At 43.3% G+C, this 7,781-nt stretch overlaps 1 protein-coding gene across 5 annotated transcripts in view; it reads left to right on the top strand.

Annotated features, from left to right (window-relative positions):
• The window catches only part of LOC137519287 (cytochrome P450 2C8-like), a 138,088-nt gene that overhangs the window by 17,228 nt on the left and 113,079 nt on the right, over window positions 1–7,781 (top strand). The window lies entirely within an intron of this gene.

Genomic DNA, 7,781 nt, shown 5'->3' with positions numbered 1-7,781 from the left:
TATACACACTACACACACTGCACACACTATACGCCACTATACACACACACTATACACACACTGTACATACACACTACACACACTATACACACTACACACACTATACACACACACTATACACACTACACACACTATGCACACTACACACACTATACACACACACTATACTAGAGTGACCAGACGTCCCGGATTGCCCGGGACACGTCCCGGATTCGGGGTCCGCTGTCCCAGGCTTAATGAGGTCCCGGGAAACGTCCCGCTTTCAGCAGCGGGACGTCCCGGCCTCGGGACTCTGGCCACTCTCTCCTCAATGAACTGGCAGCGGCGTCTATAGACGCCGTGCCAGTTCATTGCCTGCAGCCCCGCTCCTGCCTCCTCTTCCGGTGTCTGTTTCTGACACCGGCAGGCGAGCAGGGCTACGGCAAGATGGCTGCCGAAGCCCTGTACTGGAGACTATTTGTGTCTCCAGTACAGGGCTTCGGGCGCCATCTTGCCGTAGCCCTGTCAGCGCGGGAGACGAGCAGGAGGAAGGTGGTCCAGGGAACAGCGCGCCAGAGGCCGGAGACTTCTGCCAGGTGAGTAAATGCTTTCTTTTCCAGGTGAAATGTGCTCCCATTACGTTTCTTTTCTGGTGAAATGTTTGCCCGCATTGTTTCTTTTCTGGTGAAATGTTTGCCCGCATTGTTTCTTTTCTAGCGAAATGTTTGCCCGCAGTGCGTATCTTTTCTGGTGAAATGTTTGCCCGCATTGTTTCTTTTCTAGCGAAATGTTTGCCCGCATTGCGTTTCTTTTCTGGTGAAATGTTTGCCCGCATTGTTTCTTTCTGGTGAAATGTTTGCCCGCATTGCGTTTCTCTTCTGGTGAAATGTTTGCCCGCATTGCGTTTCTTTTCTGGTGAAATGTTTGCCCGCATTGTTTCTTTTCTGGTGAAATGTTTGCCCGCATTGTTTCTTTCTGGTGAAATGTTTGCCCGCATTGTTTCTTTTCTAGCGAAATGTTTGCCCGCAGTGCGTTTCTTTTCTGGTGAAATGTTTGCCCGCATTGTTTCTTTTCTGGTGAAATGTTTGCCCGCATTGCATTTCTTTTCTGGTGAAATGTTTGCCCGCATTGCGTTTCTTTTCTGGTGAAATGTTTGCCCGCATTGTTTCTTTCTGGTGAAATGTTTGCCCGCATTGTTTCTTTTCTGGTGAAATGTTTGCCCGCATTGCGTTTCTTTTCTGGTGAAATGTTTGCCCGCATTGTTTCTTTTCTAGCGAAATGTTTGCCAGCATTGCGTTTCTTGTCTGGTGAAATGTTTGCCCGCATTGCGTTTCTCTTCTGGTGAAATGTTTGCCCGCATTGTTTCTTTTCTGGTGAAATGTTTACCCGCATTGTTTCTTTTCTGGTGAAATGTTTGCCCGCATTGTTTCTTTTGTAGCGAAATGTTTGCCCGCATTGTTTCTTTCTGGTGAAATGTTTGCCCGCATTGCGTTTCTTTTCTGGGGAAATGTTTGCCCGCATTGTTTCTTTCTGGTGAAATGTTTGCCCGCATTGCGTTTCTTTTCTGGTGAAATGTTTGCCCGCATTGCGTTTCCTTTCTGGTGAAATGTTTGCCCGCATTGTTTCTTTCTGGTGAAATGTTTGCCCGCATTGTTTCTTTCTGGTGAAATGTTTGCCCGCATTGTTTCTTTCTGGTGAAATGTTTGCCCGCATTGTTTCTTTCTGGTGAAATGTTTGCCCGCATTGTTTCTTTCTGGTGAAATGTTTGCCCGCATTGCGTTTCTTTTCTGGGGAAATGTTTGCCCGCATTGTTTCTTTTCTGGGGAAATGTTTGCCCGCATTGTTTCTTTCTGGTGAAATGTTTGCCCGCATTGCGTTTCTTTTCTGGGGAAATGTTTGCCCGCATTGTTTCTTTTCTGGTGAAATGTTTGCCCGCATTGTTTCTTTTCTGGTGAAATGTTTGCCCGCATTGTTTCTTTCTGGTGAAATGTTTGCCCGCATTGTTTCTTTTCTAGCGAAATGTTTGCCCGCAGTGCGTTTCTTTTCTGGTGAAATGTTTGCCCGCATTGTTTCTTTTCTGGTGAAATGTTTGCCCGCATTGCATTTCTTTTCTGGTGAAATGTTTGCCCGCATTGTTTCTTTCTGGTGAAATGTTTGCCCGCATTGTTTCTTTTCTGGTGAAATGTTTGCCCGCATTGCGTTTCTTTTCTGGTGAAATGTTTGCCCGCATTGTTTCTTTCTGGTGAAATGTTTGCCCGCATTGTTTCTTTTCTGGTGAAATGTTTGCCCGCATTGCGTTTCTTTTCTGGTGAAATGTTTGCCCGCATTGTTTCTTTTCTAGCGAAATGTTTGCCCGCATTGCGTTTCTTGTCTGGTGAAATGTTTGCCCGCATTGCGTTTCTCTTCTGGTGAAATGTTTGCCCGCATTGTTTCTTTTCTGGTGAAATGTTTACCCGCATTGTTTCTTTTCTGGTGAAATGTTTGCCCGCATTGTTTCTTTTGTAGCGAAATGTTTGCCCGCATTGTTTCTTTCTGGTGAAATGTTTGCCCGCATTGCGTTTCTTTTCTGGGGAAATGTTTGCCCGCATTGTTTCTTTCTGGTGAAATGTTTGCCCGCATTGCGTTTCTTTTCTGGTGAAATGTTTGCCCGCATTGCGTTTCCTTTCTGGTGAAATGTTTGCCCGCATTGTTTCTTTCTGGTGAAATGTTTGCCCGCATTGTTTCTTTCTGGTGAAATGTTTGCCCGCATTGTTTCTTTCTGGTGAAATGTTTGCCCGCATTGTTTCTTTCTGGTGAAATGTTTGCCCGCATTGTTTCTTTCTGGTGAAATGTTTGCCCGCATTGCGTTTCTTTTCTGGGGAAATGTTTGCCCGCATTGTTTCTTTTCTGGGGAAATGTTTGCCCGCATTGTTTCTTTCTGGTGAAATGTTTGCCCGCATTGCGTTTCTTTTCTGGGGAAATGTTTGCCCGCATTGTTTCTTTTCTGGTGAAATGTTTGCCCGCATTGTTTCTTTTCTGGTGAAATGTTTGCCCGCATTGTTTCTTTTCTGGTGAAATGTTTGCCCGCATTGTTTCTTTTGTAGCGAAATGTTTGCCCGCATTGTTTCTTTTCCAGGTGAAATGTTTGCCCGCATTGTTTCTTTTCTGGTGAAATGTTTGCCCGCATTGTTTCTTTCTGGTGAAATGTTTGCCCGCATTGTTTCTTTTCTAGCGAAATGTTTGCCCGCAGTGCGTTTCTTTTCTGGTGAAATGTTTGCCCGCATTGTGTTTATTTTGTACCGACATGTTGCCCGCATTGCATTTATTTTGTACTGACATGTTGCCCGCATTGCGTTTATTTTGTGCTGACATGTTGCCTATTGCGTTTATTTTCTGGTGTCCGGGGTAACTATTACTGCATTTATTATTTAATGGTCATAGGTGGCTATGTTTGCTGCTTTGTGGTTACGGTATACTATTAGCATCACACAGTTTCTGCACACCCATGATGCAAAGTCTCGTTTGTCCACATCATGGCGTAAACACTGCTTTCTTATGCCTCGCTGTTACATCATTACGTTAGCTCCGCCCATACAATGTCATGGCCACGCCCATTTTTCGGTGCGTCGCGCTGTGCGCGCTGCAACCCCCCCCCCCCCAGTCTTCGCCGCTGCGCGCTCCTCAGTCCTCCCCACTTTTCGCTCCCCCCGTCCCAGGTTGGATCCACAAAAATCTGGTCACTCTAACTATACACACACTGTACACACACACTATACACACAGGGCCGGATTTGTACTTCTTACCGCCCAAGGCCGACTATTACCAGCCGCCCCAACCGAAACCGTATCCTACCACCTCTCTCCACACACACACACACACAAACTTTTGGGCCGCTGGTGTCCACTATTGCGGCTAGTGCCGAGGTCTCCATGGCAACGTGAAGTGAATCAATCATGTCACACGGGGGAACTGGTCAATCAAGCGATCTACAGGTGATGGGCGTGGTGGGAGCCGTCCACCACACACACATAGTCAAAAGTGGCTCACAATTGGACATTGGGTGGGGTCAGCAACACGTAAAAGTGAGTCCTGTACCCACTGCTGTCTCCAGGGTAACAGTGCTGGCCAATCAATAATTAAGGAATGGGTACTGTGAGAGGCTGCCTTCTGTATTCTGTACTATTTGCTGGTGCTGCCCCTGGTCCTTTCATCCCTCACACCAAGTGTGTGAGACCCGGCCTTCTGTAACTGCCTGCAGCTGCTGCTATGTCATTGGACAAGATCTGGCTTTTTGCTAGTCACACACTGTTCACAAACATTTGGTTAATGGACTGCAACTGCCTGTAGCACAGCACAGGCAAATGCCAGTTGGTACTAATAGTGCAGTTATCCTGGCCTCTTTCATTTGTTTGGACACTTGCAAATAATGCCCACTGTCTGCAGGCCGCCCCTTGTTTATCTGGTGCCCTAGGCCATGGCCTATGTGGTCTTGCCAGAAATCCAGCCATGTATACACACTACACACACTATATACACTACACACACTATACACCACTATACACACACACTATACACACACTGTACACACACACTATACACACTACACACACTATACACACTACACACACTATACGCCACTATACACACACTGTACACACACACTATACACACTACACACACTATACACACTACACACACTATACACCACTATACACACACACTATACACACACTGTACATACACACTATACACACTATACACACTACACACACTATACACACTACACACACTATACACCACTATACACACACACTATACACACACTGTACACACACACTATATACACTACACACACTATACACACTACACACACTATACACCACTATACACACACACTATACACACACTGTACATACACACTATACACACTACACACACTATACACACTACACACACTATACACCACTATACACACACACTATACACACACTGTACACACACACTATATACACTACACACACTATACACACTACACACACTATACACCACTATACACACACACTATACACACACTGTACACACACTCTATACACACTACACACACTATACACCACTATACACACACACTATACACACACACTGTACACACACACTATACACACTATACACCACTATACACACACACTATACACCACTATACACACACACTATACACACACTGTACATACACACTATACACACTATACACACTACACACACTATACACCACTATACACACACACTATACACACACTGTACACACACACTATATACACTACACACACTATACACACTACACACACTATACACCACTATACACACACACACACTATACACACACTGTACACACACACTATACACACTACACACACTATACACACTACACACACTATACACCACTATATACACACACTATACACACAATGTACATACACACTATACACACTACACACACTACACACACTATACACCACTATACACACACACACTATACACACACTGTACACACACACTATACACACTACACACACTATACACACTACACACACTATACACACACACTATACACACAATGTACATACACACTATACACACTACACACACTACACACACTATACACCACTATACACCACTATACACACACTGTACATACACACTATACACACTACACACACTATACACACTACACACACACTACACACATTATACACCACTATACACACACACTATACACACACTGTACACACACTATACACCACTATACACACACACTATACACACACACTGTACACACACACTATACACACTACACACACACACTATACACACACTGTACACACACACTATACACACTACACACACTATTCACACTACACACACTATACACTACTATACACACACACACACTATACACACACACTATACACACACACTGTACACACACACTGTACACACTACACACACACTATACATCACTATACACACTATACACCAATATACACACTACAAACACTATACACACTACACACACTATACGCCACTATACACACACACTATACATACACTGTACACACACACTATACACACTACACACACTATACACACTTCACACACTATACACCACTATATACACACTATACACCAATATACACACTACACACACTATACACCACTATACACACACACTATACACCAATATACACACTATACGCCACTATACACACACACTATACACACACTGTACACACACACTGTACACACCACACACACTATACATCACTATACACACACACACTATACACACACACACACTATACACACACACTGTACACACACACTGTACACACTACACACACACTATACACACTACGCACACTATACACCACTATACATACACACTATACACACACACACACTATACACACTACACACACACTATACACACTTTACACACTATACACCACTATACACACACACTATACACACACGGTACACACTCTATACACACACACTATACACACTCTATACATACACACTATACACACTCTGTACACACTATACACACATTGTACACCACTATACACACTGTACACACAGTGTACACACAGTGTACACACTCTATACACACTCTGTACACACTACACACACACTATACACACACTATTCACACACAATACACACATTATACACACACACACACACTATACACACACACACACACACACACACTATATACACCCCTATACACACTCTTTACACCACTATACAAACACTATACACACACACTATATACACACAACTACACACATGATACACACACTATACACCACTATACACACACACTACACACACTGCATGTATAGACCACTATAGATGCTATACACACTATACACACACTATACACCACTTTACACACTCTATACACACTATACACACTGTACACACAGTACACACTCTATACACCACTCTACACACTGTATACACCACTATACACACTATACACACACTATATGCTACTATACACACACACGTTATACCACTATACACACTGTACACCACTATACACACTCTATACACCACTATATGCACTATACACAATATACACCACTATACACACACTATACAAATTATACACACCCTATACATACTATACACACACACTATACACCACTATACACACACACTATACACGCTATAGTCTTTACACCACTATACTTGCTACACACACTATACACACACACCTCTATACACCACTTTACACCACTATATGCACACTATACACACACTATATATACCTCTATACCAACTATACACTACTATACACACACACACACTATACACACACACTGTACACACACACTGTACACACTACACACACACTATACATCACTATACACACTATACACCAATATACACACTACACACACTATACACACTACACACACTATACGCCACTATACACACACACTATACATACACTGTACACACACACTATACACACTACACACACTATACACACTACACACACTATACACCACTATATACACACTATACACCAATATACACACTACACACACTATACACAACTATACACACACACTATACACCAATATACACACTATACGCCACTATACACACACACTATACACACACTGTACACACACACTGTACACACCACACACACTATACATCACTATACACACACACACTATACACACACACACTATACACACACACTGTACACACTACACACACACTATACACACTACGCACACTATACACCA

Source organism: Hyperolius riggenbachi, chromosome 5 (assembly GCF_040937935.1).
Source record: "Hyperolius riggenbachi isolate aHypRig1 chromosome 5, aHypRig1.pri, whole genome shotgun sequence".
Classification (NCBI taxonomy): domain Eukaryota; kingdom Metazoa; phylum Chordata; class Amphibia; order Anura; family Hyperoliidae; genus Hyperolius; species Hyperolius riggenbachi.
This window is presented reverse-complemented; position numbering and strand designations above follow the sequence as displayed.